Source organism: Taudactylus pleione, unplaced genomic scaffold (assembly GCF_031769625.1).
Source record: "Taudactylus pleione unplaced genomic scaffold, aTauple2 ptg001386l, whole genome shotgun sequence".
NCBI classification, from domain to species: Eukaryota; Metazoa; Chordata; class Amphibia; order Anura; family Myobatrachidae; genus Taudactylus; species Taudactylus pleione.
Genome location: NW_028285786.1, coordinates 148997 through 162467, shown reverse-complemented (window position 1 = coordinate 162467; position 13471 = coordinate 148997). Strand labels below are relative to the sequence as shown.

The following is a 13471-nucleotide window of genomic DNA, read 5'->3' as shown; positions in this document are numbered from 1 at the left end:
TTGTGCCAGTACTATACATCCATCAGGTAAAGCTGCTGTGTGGTGTAATTTAAGACTGCTATGCACAACCATTTTTACTCTCCTTCCTTCTAAAACTGATTCCTAGTAGCCCACTCCCTCACATTCCATTGCTTTGGACTTCATTCAGGAAACTTCCTTTTCTTTCATGGAGTGTCAAACTAAACCATCCCTCCCTGGTGGTCTAGTGGCTAGGATTCGGCGCTCTCACCGCCGACGCCCGGGTTCGATTCCTGGTCAGGGCAAGTGAGGTCCTCTGAATATTTTTGCCAAAAACACCAACCTTTCAAAGAAATGATGCACTTTCAGTTCAGCGCATCATTTCTAATACTTGAGCAACAGTGAGATGTCAAAACAGGCAATGGAAATTGAAAACAAAGAGTCAGCTATCTTCCTTTCTTAGTGAATATTTTTCAGTTAGCTACTAAAAGACTTGTGCTCTTGTACAAAAGTATTTTTTTCATCAGAACCAATTAGACCATATTTGATATCTGAGTCATTAATGTCTTCTTTCTTTAGCACCAGAACAATTTATCATGGAGCCAGGGACTCTCAACGTCTAGCTCCTCAAAATAATTTTTTCGTGCCAGTACTATACATCCATCAGGTAAAGCTGCTGTGTGGTGTAATTTAAGACTGCTGTGCACAACCATTTTTACTCTCCTTCCTTCTAAAACTGATTCCTAGTAGCCCACTCCCTCACATTCCATTGCTTTGGACTTCATTCAGGAAACTTCCTTTTCTTTCATGGAGTGTCAAACTAAACCATCCCTCCCTGGTGGTCTAGTGGCTAGGATTCGGCGCTCTCACCGCCGCGGCCCGGGTTCAATTCCCGGTCAGGGAAAGTGAGGTCCTCGGAATGTTTTTGCCAAAAACACCAACCTTTCAAAGAAATGATGTACTTTCAGTTCAGCGCATCATTTCTAATACTTGAGCAACAGTGAGTTGTCAAAACAGACAATGGAAATTGATAACAAAGAGTCAGCTATCTTCCTTTCTTAGTGAATATTTTTCAGTTAGCTACTAAAAGACTTGTGCTCTTGTACAAAAGTATTTTTTTCATCAGAACCAATTAGACCATATTTGATATCTGAGTCATTAATGTCTTCTTTCTTTAGCACCAGAACAATTTATCATGGAGCTAGGGACTCTCAACGTCTAGCTCCTCAAAATAATTTTTTCGTGCCAGTACTATACATCCATCAGGTAAAGCTGCTGTGTGGTGTAATTTAAGACTGCTATGCACAACCATTTTTACTCTCCTTCCTTCTAAAACTGATTCCTAGTAGCCCACTCCCTCACATTCCATTGCTTTGGACTTCATTCAGGAAACTTCCTTTTCTTTCATGGAGTGTCAAACAAAACCATCCCTCCCTGGTGGTCTAGTGGCTAGGATTCGGCGCTCTCACCGCCGCGGCCCGGGGTCGATTCTCGGTCAGGGAAAGTGAGGTCCTCGGAATATTTTTGCCAAAAACACCAACCTTTCAAAGAAATGATGCACTTTCAGTTCAGCGCATCATTTCTAATACTTGAGCGACAGTGAGTTGTCAAAACAGACAATGGAAATTGATAACAAAGAGTCAGCTATCTTCCTTTCTTAGTGAATATTTTTCAGTTAGCTACTAAAAGACTTGTGCTCTTGTACAAAAGTATTTTTTTCATCAGAACCAATTAGACCATATTTGATATCTGAGTCATTAATGTCTTCTTTCTTTAGCACCAGAACAATTTATCATGGAGCCAGGGACTCTCAACGTCTAGCTCCTCAAAATAATTTTTTCGTGCCAGTACTATACATCCATCAGGTAAAGCTGCTGTGTGGTGTAATTTAAGACTGCTATGCACAACCATTTTTACTCTCCTTCCTTCTAAAACTGATTCCTAGTAGCCCACTCCCTCACATTCCATTGCTTTGGACTTCATTCAGGAAACTTCCTTTTCTTTCATGGAGTGTCAAACAAATCCATCCCTCCCTGGTGGTCTAGTGGCTAGGATTCGGCGCTCTCACCGCCGCGGCCCGGGGTCGATTCCCGGTCAGGGAAAGTGAGGTCCTCGGAATATTTTTGCCAAAAACACCAACCTTTCAAAGAAATGATGCACTTTCAGTTCAGCGCATCATTTCTAATAGTTGAGCAACAGTGAGTTGTCAAAACAGACAATGGAAATTGATTACAAAGAGTCAGCTATCTTCCTTTCTTAGTGAATATTTTTCAGTTAGCTACTAAAAGACTTGTGCTCTTGTACAAAAGTATTTTTTTCATCAGAACCAATTAGACCATATTTGATATCTGAATCATTAATGTCTTCTTTCTTTAGCACGAGAACAATTTATCATGGAGCCAGGGACACTCAACGTCTAGCTCCTCAAAATAATTTTTTTGTGCCAGTACTATACATCCATCAGGTAAAGCTGCTGTGTGGTGTAATTTAAGACTGCTATGCACAACCATTTTTACTCTCCTTCCTTCTAAAACTGATTCCTAGTAGCCCACTCCCTCACATTCCATTGCTTTGGACTTCATTCAGGAAACTTCCTTTTCTTTCATGGAGTGTCAAACTAAACCATCCCTCCCTGGTGGTCTAGTGGCTAGGATTCGGCGCTCTCACCGCCGACGCCCGGGTTCGATTCCTGGTCAGGGCAAGTGAGGTCCTCTGAATATTTTTGCCAAAAACACCAACCTTTCAAAGAAATGATGCACTTTCAGTTCAGCGCATCATTTCTAATACTTGAGCAACAGTGAGATGTCAAAACAGGCAATGGAAATTGAAAACAAAGAGTCAGCTATCTTCCTTTCTTAGTGAATATTTTTCAGTTAGCTACTAAAAGACTTGTGCTCTTGTACAAAAGTATTTTTTTCATCAGAACCAATTAGACCATATTTGATATCTGAGTCATTAATGTCTTCTTTCTTTAGCACCAGAACAATTTATCATGGAGCCAGGGACTCTCAACGTCTAGCTCCTCAAAATAATTTTTTCGTGCCAGTACTATACATCCATCAGGTAAAGCTGCTGTGTGGTGTAATTTAAGACTGCTGTGCACAACCATTTTTACTCTCCTTCCTTCTAAAACTGATTCCTAGTAGCCCACTCCCTCACATTCCATTGCTTTGGACTTCATTCAGGAAACTTCCTTTTCTTTCATGGAGTGTCAAACTAAACCATCCCTCCCTGGTGGTCTAGTGGCTAGGATTCGGCGCTCTCACCGCCGACGCCCGGGTTCGATTCCTGGTCAGGGCAAGTGAGGTCCTCTGAATATTTTTGCCAAAAACACCAACCTTTCAAAGAAATGATGCACTTTCAGTTCAGCGCATCATTTCTAATACTTGAGCAACAGTGAGATGTCAAAACAGGCAATGGAAATTGAAAACAAAGAGTCAGCTATCTTCCTTTCTTAGTGAATATTTTTCAGTTAGCTACTAAAAGACTTGTGCTCTTGTACAAAAGTATTTTTTTCATCAGAACCAATTAGACCATATTTGATATCTGAGTCATTAATGTCTTCTTTCTTTAGCACCAGAACAATTTATCATGGAGCCAGGGACTCTCAACGTCTAGCTCCTCAAAATAATTTTTTCGTGCCAGTACTATACATCCATCAGGTAAAGCTGCTGTGTGGTGTAATTTAAGACTGCTGTGCACAACCATTTTTACTCTCCTTCCTTCTAAAACTGATTCCTAGTAGCCCACTCCCTCACATTCCATTGCTTTGGACTTCATTCAGGAAACTTCCTTTTCTTTCATGGAGTGTCAAACTAAACCATCCCTCCCTGGTGGTCTAGTGGCTAGGATTCGGCGCTCTCACCGCCGCGGCCCGGGTTCAATTCCCGGTCAGGGAAAGTGAGGTCCTCGGAATGTTTTTGCCAAAAACACCAACCTTTCAAAGAAATGATGTACTTTCAGTTCAGCGCATCATTTCTAATACTTGAGCAACAGTGAGTTGTCAAAACAGACAATGGAAATTGATAACAAAGAGTCAGCTATCTTCCTTTCTTAGTGAATATTTTTCAGTTAGCTACTAAAAGACTTGTGCTCTTGTACAAAAGTATTTTTTTCATCAGAACCAATTAGACCATATTTGATATCTGAGTCATTAATGTCTTCTTTCTTTAGCACCAGAACAATTTATCATGGAGCTAGGGACTCTCAACGTCTAGCTCCTCAAAATAATTTTTTCGTGCCAGTACTATACATCCATCAGGTAAAGCTGCTGTGTGGTGTAATTTAAGACTGCTATGCACAACCATTTTTACTCTCCTTCCTTCTAAAACTGATTCCTAGTAGCCCACTCCCTCACATTCCATTGCTTTGGACTTCATTCAGGAAACTTCCTTTTCTTTCATGGAGTGTCAAACAAAACCATCCCTCCCTGGTGGTCTAGTGGCTAGGATTCGGCGCTCTCACCGCCGCGGCCCGGGGTCGATTCTCGGTCAGGGAAAGTGAGGTCCTCGGAATATTTTTGCCAAAAACACCAACCTTTCAAAGAAATGATGCACTTTCAGTTCAGCGCATCATTTCTAATACTTGAGCGACAGTGAGTTGTCAAAACAGACAATGGAAATTGATAACAAAGAGTCAGCTATCTTCCTTTCTTAGTGAATATTTTTCAGTTAGCTACTAAAAGACTTGTGCTCTTGTACAAAAGTATTTTTTTCATCAGAACCAATTAGACCATATTTGATATCTGAGTCATTAATGTCTTCTTTCTTTAGCACCAGAACAATTTATCATGGAGCCAGGGACTCTCAACGTCTAGCTCCTCAAAATAATTTTTTCGTGCCAGTACTATACATCCATCAGGTAAAGCTGCTGTGTGGTGTAATTTAAGACTGCTATGCACAACCATTTTTACTCTCCTTCCTTCTAAAACTGATTCCTAGTAGCCCACTCCCTCACATTCCATTGCTTTGGACTTCATTCAGGAAACTTCCTTTTCTTTCATGGAGTGTCAAACAAATCCATCCCTCCCTGGTGGTCTAGTGGCTAGGATTCGGCGCTCTCACCGCCGCGGCCCGGGGTCGATTCCCGGTCAGGGAAAGTGAGGTCCTCGGAATATTTTTGCCAAAAACACCAACCTTTCAAAGAAATGATGCACTTTCAGTTCAGCGCATCATTTCTAATAGTTGAGCAACAGTGAGTTGTCAAAACAGACAATGGAAATTGATTACAAAGAGTCAGCTATCTTCCTTTCTTAGTGAATATTTTTCAGTTAGCTACTAAAAGACTTGTGCTCTTGTACAAAAGTATTTTTTTCATCAGAACCAATTAGACCATATTTGATATCTGAATCATTAATGTCTTCTTTCTTTAGCACGAGAACAATTTATCATGGAGCCAGGGACACTCAACGTCTAGCTCCTCAAAATAATTTTTTTGTGCCAGTACTATACATCCATCAGGTAAAGCTGCTGTGTGGTGTAATTTAAGACTGCTATGCACAACCATTTTTACTCTCCTTCCTTCTAAAACTGATTCCTAGTAGCCCACTCCCTCACATTCCATTGCTTTGGACTTCATTCAGGAAACTTCCTTTTCTTTCATGGAGTGTCAAACTAAACCATCCCTCCCTGGTGGTCTAGTGGCTAGGATTCGGCGCTCTCACCGCCGACGCCCGGGTTCGATTCCTGGTCAGGGCAAGTGAGGTCCTCTGAATATTTTTGCCAAAAACACCAACCTTTCAAAGAAATGATGCACTTTCAGTTCAGCGCATCATTTCTAATACTTGAGCAACAGTGAGATGTCAAAACAGGCAATGGAAATTGAAAACAAAGAGTCAGCTATCTTCCTTTCTTAGTGAATATTTTTCAGTTAGCTACTAAAAGACTTGTGCTCTTGTACAAAAGTATTTTTTTCATCAGAACCAATTAGACCATATTTGATATCTGAGTCATTAATGTCTTCTTTCTTTAGCACCAGAACAATTTATCATGGAGCCAGGGACTCTCAATGTCTAGCTCCTCAAAATAATTTTTTCGTGCCAGTACTATACATCCATCAGGTAAAGCTGCTGTGTGGTGTAATTTAAGACTGCTGTGCACAACCATTTTTACTCTCCTTCCTTCTAAAACTGATTCCTAGTAGCCCACTCCCTCACATTCCATTGCTTTGGACTTCATTCAGGAAACTTCCTTTTCTTTCATGGAGTGTCAAACTAAACCATCCCTCCCTGGTGGTCTAGTGGCTAGGATTCGGCGCTCTCACCGCCGCGGCCCGGGTTCAATTCCCGGTCAGGGAAAGTGAGGTCCTCGGAATGTTTTTGCCAAAAACACCAACCTTTCAAAGAAATGATGCACTTTCAGTTCAGCGCATCATTTCTAATACTTGAGCAACAGTGAGATGTCAAAACAGACAATGGAAATTGATAACAAAGAGTCAGCTATCTTCCTTTCTTAGTGAATATTTTTCAGTTAGCTACTAAAAGACTTGTGCTCTTGTACAAAAGTATTTTTTTCATCAGAACCAATTAGACCATATTTGATATCTGAATCATTAATGTCTTCTTTCATTAGCATGAGAACAATTTATCATGGAGCCAGGGACACTCAACGTCTAGCTCCTTAAAATAATTTTTTTGTGCCAGTACTATACATCCATCAGGTAAAGCTGCTGTGTGGTGTAATTTAAGACTGCTATGCACAACCATTTTTACTCTCCTTCCTTCTAAAACTGATTCCTAGTAGCCCACTCCCTCACATTCCATTGCTTTGGACTTCATTCAGGAAACTTCATTTTCTTTCATGGAGTGTCAAACTAAACCATCCCTCCCTGGTGGTCTAGTGGCTAGGATTCGGCGCTCTCACCGCCGCCGCCCGGGTTCGATTCCTGGTCAGGGAAAGTGAGGTCCTCTGAATATTTTTGCCAAAAACACCAACCTTTCAAAGAAATGATGCACTTTCAGTTCAGCGCATCATTTCTAATACTTGAGCAACAGTGAGATGTCAAAACAGGCAATGGAAATTGAAAACAAAGAGTCAGCTATCTTCCTTTCTTAGTGAATATTTTTCAGTTAGCTACTAAAAGACTTGTGCTCTTGTACAAAAGTATTTTTTTTGACATGGAGTGTCAAACTAAACCATCCCTCCCTGGTGGTCTACTAGCTAGGATTCGGCGCTCTCACCGCCGCGGCCCGGGTTCGATTCCCGGTCAGGGAAAGTGAGGTCCTTGGAATATTTTTGCCAAAAACACCAACCTTTCAAAGAAATGATGCACTTTCAGTTCAGCGCATCATTTCTAATACTTGAGCAACAGTTAGATGTCAAAACAGGCAATGGAAATTGAAAACAAAGAGTAAGCTATCTTCCTTTCTTAGTGAATATTTTTCAGTTAGCTACTAAAAGACTTGTGCTCTTGTACAAAAGTATTTTTTTTGACATGGAGTGTCAAACTAAACCATCCCTCCCTGGTGGTCTACTGGCTAGGATTCAGCGCTCTCACCGCCGCGGCCCGGGTTCGATTCCCGGGCTGGGAAAGTGAGGTCCTTGGAATATTTTTGCTAAAAACACCAACCTTTCAAAGAAATGATGCACTTTCAGTTCAGCGCATCATTTCTAATACTTGAGCAACAGTGAGATGTCAAAACAGACAATGGAAATTGATAACAGAGAGTCAGCTATCTTCCTTTCTTAGTGAATATTTTTCAGTTAGCTACTAAAAGACTTGTGCTCTTGTAAAAAAGTATTTTTTTCATCAGAACCAATTAGACCATATTTGATATCTGAATCATTAATGTCTTCTTTCTTTAGCACCAGAACAATTTATCATGGAGCCAGGGACTCTCAACGTCTAGCTCCTCAAAATAATTTTTTTGTGCCAGTACTATACATCCATCAGGTAAAGCTGCTGTGTGGTGTAATTTAAGACTGCTATGCACAACCATTTTTACTCTCCTTCATTCTAAAACTGATTCCTAGTAGCCCACTCCCTCACATTCCATTGCTTTGGACTTCATTCAGGAAACTTCCTTTTCTTTCATGGAGTGTCAAACTAAACCATCCCTCCCTGGTGGTCTAGTGGCTAGGATTCGGCGCTCTCACCGCCGCGGCCCGTGTTCGATTCCCGGTCAGGGAAACTGAGGTCCTCTGAATATTTTTGCCAAAAACACCAACCTTTCAAAGAAATGATGCACTTTCAGTTCAGCGCATCATTTCTAATACTTGAGCAACAGTGAGTTGTCAAAACAGACAATGGAAATTGATAACAAAGAGTCAGCTATCTTCCTTTCTTAGTGAATATTTTTCAGTTAGCTACTAAAAGGCTTGTGCTCTTGTACAAAAGTATTTTTTTCATCAGAACCAATTAGACCATATTTGATATCTGAGTCATTAATGTCTTCTTTCTTTAGCACCAGAACAATTTATCATGGAGCCAGGGACTCTCAACGTCTAGCTCCTCAAAATAATTTTTTCGTGCCAGTACTATACATCCATCAGGTAAAGCTGCTGTGTGGTGTAATTTAAGACTGCTATGCACAACCATTTTTACTCTCCTTCCTTCTAAAACTGATTCCTAGTAGCCCACTCCCTCACATTCCATTGCTTTGGACTTCATTCAGGAAACTTCCTTTTCTTTCATGGAGTGTCAAACTAAACCATCCCTCCCTGGTGGTCTAGTGGCTAGGATTCGGCGCTCTCACCGCCGCGGCCCGGGTTCGATTCCCGGTCAGGGAAAGTGAGGTCCTCGGAATATTTTTGCTAAAAACACCAACCTTTCAAAGAAATGATGCACTTTCAGTTCAGCGCATCATTTCTAATACTTGAGCAACAGTGAGTTGTCAAAACAGACAATGGAAATTGATAACAAAGAGTCAGCTATCTTCCTTTCTTAGTGAATATTTTTCAGTTAGCTACTAAAAGACTTGTGCTCTTGTACAAAAGTATTTTTTTCATCAGAACCAATTAGACCATATTTGATATCTGAATCATTAATGTCTTCTTTCTTTAGCACCAGAACAATTTATCATGGAGCCAGGGACTCTCAACGTCTAGCTCCTCAAAATAATTTTTTCGTGCCAGTACTATACATCCATCAGGTAAAGCTGCTGTGTGGTGTAATTTAAGACTGCTATGCACAACCATTTTTACTCTCCTTCCTTCTAAAACTGATTCCTAGTAGCCCACTCCCTCACATTCCATTGCTTTGGACTTCATTCAGGAAACTTCCTTTTCTTTCATGGAGTGTCAAACAAATCCATCCCTCCCTGGTGGTCTAGTGGCTAGGATTCGGCGCTCTCACCGCCGCGGCCCGGTGTCGATTCCCGGTCAGGGAAAGTGAGGTCCTCGGAATATTTTTGCCAAAAACACCAACCTTTCAAAGAAATGATGCACTTTCAGTTCAGCGCATCATTTCTAATAGTTGAGCAAAAGTGAGTTGTCAAAACAGACAATGGAAATTGATAACAAAGAGTCAGCTATCTTCCTTTCTTAGTGAATATTTTTCAGTTAGCTACTAAAAGACTTGTGCTCTTGTACAAAAGTATTTTTTTCATCAGAACCAATTAGACCATATTTGATATCTGAGTCATTAATGTCTTCTTTCTTTAGCACCAGAACAATTTATCATGGAGCCAGGGACTCTCAACGTCTAGCTCCTCAAAATAATTTTTTCGTGCCAGTACTATACATCCATCAGGTAAAGCTACTGTGTGGTGTAATTTAAGACTGCTATGCACAACCATTTTTACTCTCCTTCATTCTAAAACTGATTCCTAGTAGCCCACTCCCTCACATTCCATTGCTTTGGACTTCATTCAGGAAACTTCCTTTTCTTTCATGGAGTGTCAAACTAAACCATCCCTCCCTGGTGGTCTAGTGGCTAGGATTCGGCGCTCTCACCGCCGCGGCCCGGGTTCGATTCCCGGTCAGGGAAAGTGAGGTCCTCGGAATATTTTTGCCAAAAACACCAACCTTTCAAAGAAATGATGCACTTTCAGTTCAGCGCATCATTTCTAATACTTGAGCAACAGTGAGTTGTCAAAACAGACAATGGAAATTGATAACAAAGAGTCAGCTATCTTCCTTTCTTAGTGAATATTTTTCAGTTAGCTACTAAAAGACTTGTGCTCTTGTACAAAAGTATTTTTTTCATCAGAACCAATTAGACCATATTTGATATCTGAGTCATTAATGTCTTCTTTCTTTAGCACCAGAACAATTTATCATGGAGCTAGGGACTCTCAACGTCTAGCTCCTCAAAATAATTTTTTCGTGCCAGTACTATACATCCATCAGGTAAAGCTGCTGTGTGGTGTAATTTAAGACTGCTATGCACAACCATTTTTACTCTCCTTCCTTCTAAAACTGATTCCTAGTAGCCCACTCCCTCACATTCCATTGCTTTGGACTTCATTCAGGAAACTTCCTTTTCTTTCATGGAGTGTCAAACAAAACCATCCCTCCCTGGTGGTCTAGTGGCTAGGATTCGGCGCTCTCACCGCCGCGGCCCGGGGTCGATTCTCGGTCAGGGAAAGTGAGGTCCTCGGAATATTTTTGCCAAAAACACCAACCTTTCAAAGAAATGATGCACTTTCAGTTCAGCGCATCATTTCTAATACTTGAGCAACAGTGAGTTGTCAAAACAGACAATGGAAATTGATAACAAAGAGTCAGCTATCTTCCTTTCTTAGTGAATATTTTTCAGTTAGCTACTAAAAGACTTGTGCTCTTGTACAAAAGTATTTTTTTCATCAGAACCAATTAGACCATATTTGATATCTGAGTCATTAATGTCTTCTTTCTTTAGCACCAGAACAATTTATCATGGAGCCAGGGACTCTCAACGTCTAGCTCCTCAAAATAATTTTTTCGTGCCAGTACTATACATCCATCAGGTAAAGCTGCTGTGTGGTGTAATTTAAGACTGCTATGCACAACCATTTTTACTCTCCTTCCTTCTAAAACTGATTCCTAGTAGCCCACTCCCTCACATTCCATTGCTTTGGACTTCATTCAGGAAACTTCCTTTTCTTTCATGGAGTGTCAAACAAATCCATCCCTCCCTGGTGGTCTAGTGGCTAGGATTCGGCGCTCTCACCGCCGCGGCCCGGGGTCGATTCCCGGTCAGGGAAAGTGAGGTCCTCGGAATATTTTTGCCAAAAACACCAACCTTTCAAAGAAATGATGCACTTTCAGTTCAGCGCATCATTTCTAATAGTTGAGCAACAGTGAGTTGTCAAAACAGACAATGGAAATTGATAACAAAGAGTCAGCTATCTTCCTTTCTTAGTGAATATTTTTCAGTTAGCTACTAAAAGACTTGTGCTCTTGTACAAAAGTATTTTTTTCATCAGAACCAATTAGACCATATTTGATATCTGAATCATTAATGTCTTCTTTCTTTAGCACGAGAACAATTTATCATGGAGCCAGGGACACTCAACGTCTAGCTCCTCAAAATAATTTTTTTGTGCCAGTACTATACATCCATCAGGTAAAGCTGCTGTGTGGTGTAATTTAAGACTGCTATGCACAACCATTTTTACTCTCCTTCCTTCTAAAACTGATTCCTAGTAGCCCACTCCCTCACATTCCATTGCTTTGGACTTCATTCAGGAAACTTCCTTTTCTTTCATGGAGTGTCAAACTAAACCATCCCTCCCTGGTGGTCTAGTGGCTAGGATTCGGCGCTCTCACCGCCGACGCCCGGGTTCGATTCCTGGTCAGGGCAAGTGAGGTCCTCTGAATATTTTTGCCAAAAACACCAACCTTTCAAAGAAATGATGCACTTTCAGTTCAGCGCATCATTTCTAATACTTGAGCAACAGTGAGATGTCAAAACAGGCAATGGAAATTGAAAACAAAGAGTCAGCTATCTTCCTTTCTTAGTGAATATTTTTCAGTTAGCTACTAAAAGACTTGTGCTCTTGTACAAAAGTATTTTTTTCATCAGAACCAATTAGACCATATTTGATATCTGAGTCATTAATGTCTTCTTTCTTTAGCACCAGAACAATTTATCATGGAGCCAGGGACTCTCAACGTCTAGCTCCTCAAAATAATTTTTTCGTGCCAGTACTATACATCCATCAGGTAAAGCTGCTGTGTGGTGTAATTTAAGACTGCTGTGCACAACCATTTTTACTCTCCTTCCTTCTAAAACTGATTCCTAGTAGCCCACTCCCTCACATTCCATTGCTTTGGACTTCATTCAGGAAACTTCCTTTTCTTTCATGGAGTGTCAAACTAAACCATCCCTCCCTGGTGGTCTAGTGGCTAGGATTCGGCGCTCTCACCGCCGCGGCCCGGGTTCAATTCCCGGTCAGGGAAAGTGAGGTCCTCGGAATGTTTTTGCCAAAAACACCAACCTTTCAAAGAAATGATGTACTTTCAGTTCAGCGCATCATTTCTAATACTTGAGCAACAGTGAGTTGTCAAAACAGACAATGGAAATTGATAACAAAGAGTCAGCTATCTTCCTTTCTTAGTGAATATTTTTCAGTTAGCTACTAAAAGACTTGTGCTCTTGTACAAAAGTATTTTTTTCATCAGAACCAATTAGACCATATTTGATATCTGAGTCATTAATGTCTTCTTTCTTTAGCACCAGAACAATTTATCATGGAGCTAGGGACTCTCAACGTCTAGCTCCTCAAAATAATTTTTTCGTGCCAGTACTATACATCCATCAGGTAAAGCTGCTGTGTGGTGTAATTTAAGACTGCTATGCACAACCATTTTTACTCTCCTTCCTTCTAAAACTGATTCCTAGTAGCCCACTCCCTCACATTCCATTGCTTTGGACTTCATTCAGGAAACTTCCTTTTCTTTCATGGAGTGTCAAACAAAACCATCCCTCCCTGGTGGTCTAGTGGCTAGGATTCGGCGCTCTCACCGCCGCGGCCCGGGGTCGATTCTCGGTCAGGGAAAGTGAGGTCCTCGGAATATTTTTGCCAAAAACACCAACCTTTCAAAGAAATGATGCACTTTCAGTTCAGCGCATCATTTCTAATACTTGAGCGACAGTGAGTTGTCAAAACAGACAATGGAAATTGATAACAAAGAGTCAGCTATCTTCCTTTCTTAGTGAATATTTTTCAGTTAGCTACTAAAAGACTTGTGCTCTTGTACAAAAGTATTTTTTTCATCAGAACCAATTAGACCATATTTGATATCTGAGTCATTAATGTCTTCTTTCTTTAGCACCAGAACAATTTATCATGGAGCCAGGGACTCTCAACGTCTAGCTCCTCAAAATAATTTTTTCGTGCCAGTACTATACATCCATCAGGTAAAGCTGCTGTGTGGTGTAATTTAAGACTGCTATGCACAACCATTTTTACTCTCCTTCCTTCTAAAACTGATTCCTAGTAGCCCACTCCCTCACATTCCATTGCTTTGGACTTCATTCAGGAAACTTCCTTTTCTTTCATGGAGTGTCAAACAAATCCATCCCTCCCTGGTGGTCTAGTGGCTAGGATTCGGCGCTCTCACCGCCGCGGCCCGGGGTCGATTCCCGGTCA

General features: G+C 40.9%; 6 non-coding genes across 6 annotated transcripts; all 6 read left to right on the top strand.

Annotated features, from left to right (window-relative positions):
• Positions 1 to 790: 790 nt before the first annotated feature.
• On the top strand, positions 791 to 862 carry TRNAE-CUC (transfer RNA glutamic acid (anticodon CUC)). Its single transcript has one exon. It is a non-coding gene; the product is annotated as a tRNA-Glu (tRNA).
• Positions 863 to 3785: 2923 nt separating this feature from the next.
• Positions 3786 to 3857, top strand: TRNAE-CUC (transfer RNA glutamic acid (anticodon CUC)). Its single transcript has one exon. It is a non-coding gene; the product is annotated as a tRNA-Glu (tRNA).
• A 2324-nt stretch (positions 3858 to 6181) lies between these two features.
• On the top strand, positions 6182 to 6253 carry TRNAE-CUC (transfer RNA glutamic acid (anticodon CUC)). Its single transcript has one exon. It is a non-coding gene; the product is annotated as a tRNA-Glu (tRNA).
• A 2359-nt stretch (positions 6254 to 8612) lies between these two features.
• TRNAE-CUC (transfer RNA glutamic acid (anticodon CUC)) lies at positions 8613 to 8684 on the top strand. Its single transcript has one exon. It is a non-coding gene; the product is annotated as a tRNA-Glu (tRNA).
• Positions 8685 to 9810: 1126 nt separating this feature from the next.
• TRNAE-CUC (transfer RNA glutamic acid (anticodon CUC)) lies at positions 9811 to 9882 on the top strand. Its single transcript has one exon. It is a non-coding gene; the product is annotated as a tRNA-Glu (tRNA).
• A 2324-nt stretch (positions 9883 to 12206) lies between these two features.
• TRNAE-CUC (transfer RNA glutamic acid (anticodon CUC)) lies at positions 12207 to 12278 on the top strand. The gene has a single exon. It is a non-coding gene; the product is annotated as a tRNA-Glu (tRNA).
• The last annotated feature ends 1193 nt before the right edge of the window (positions 12279 to 13471 follow it).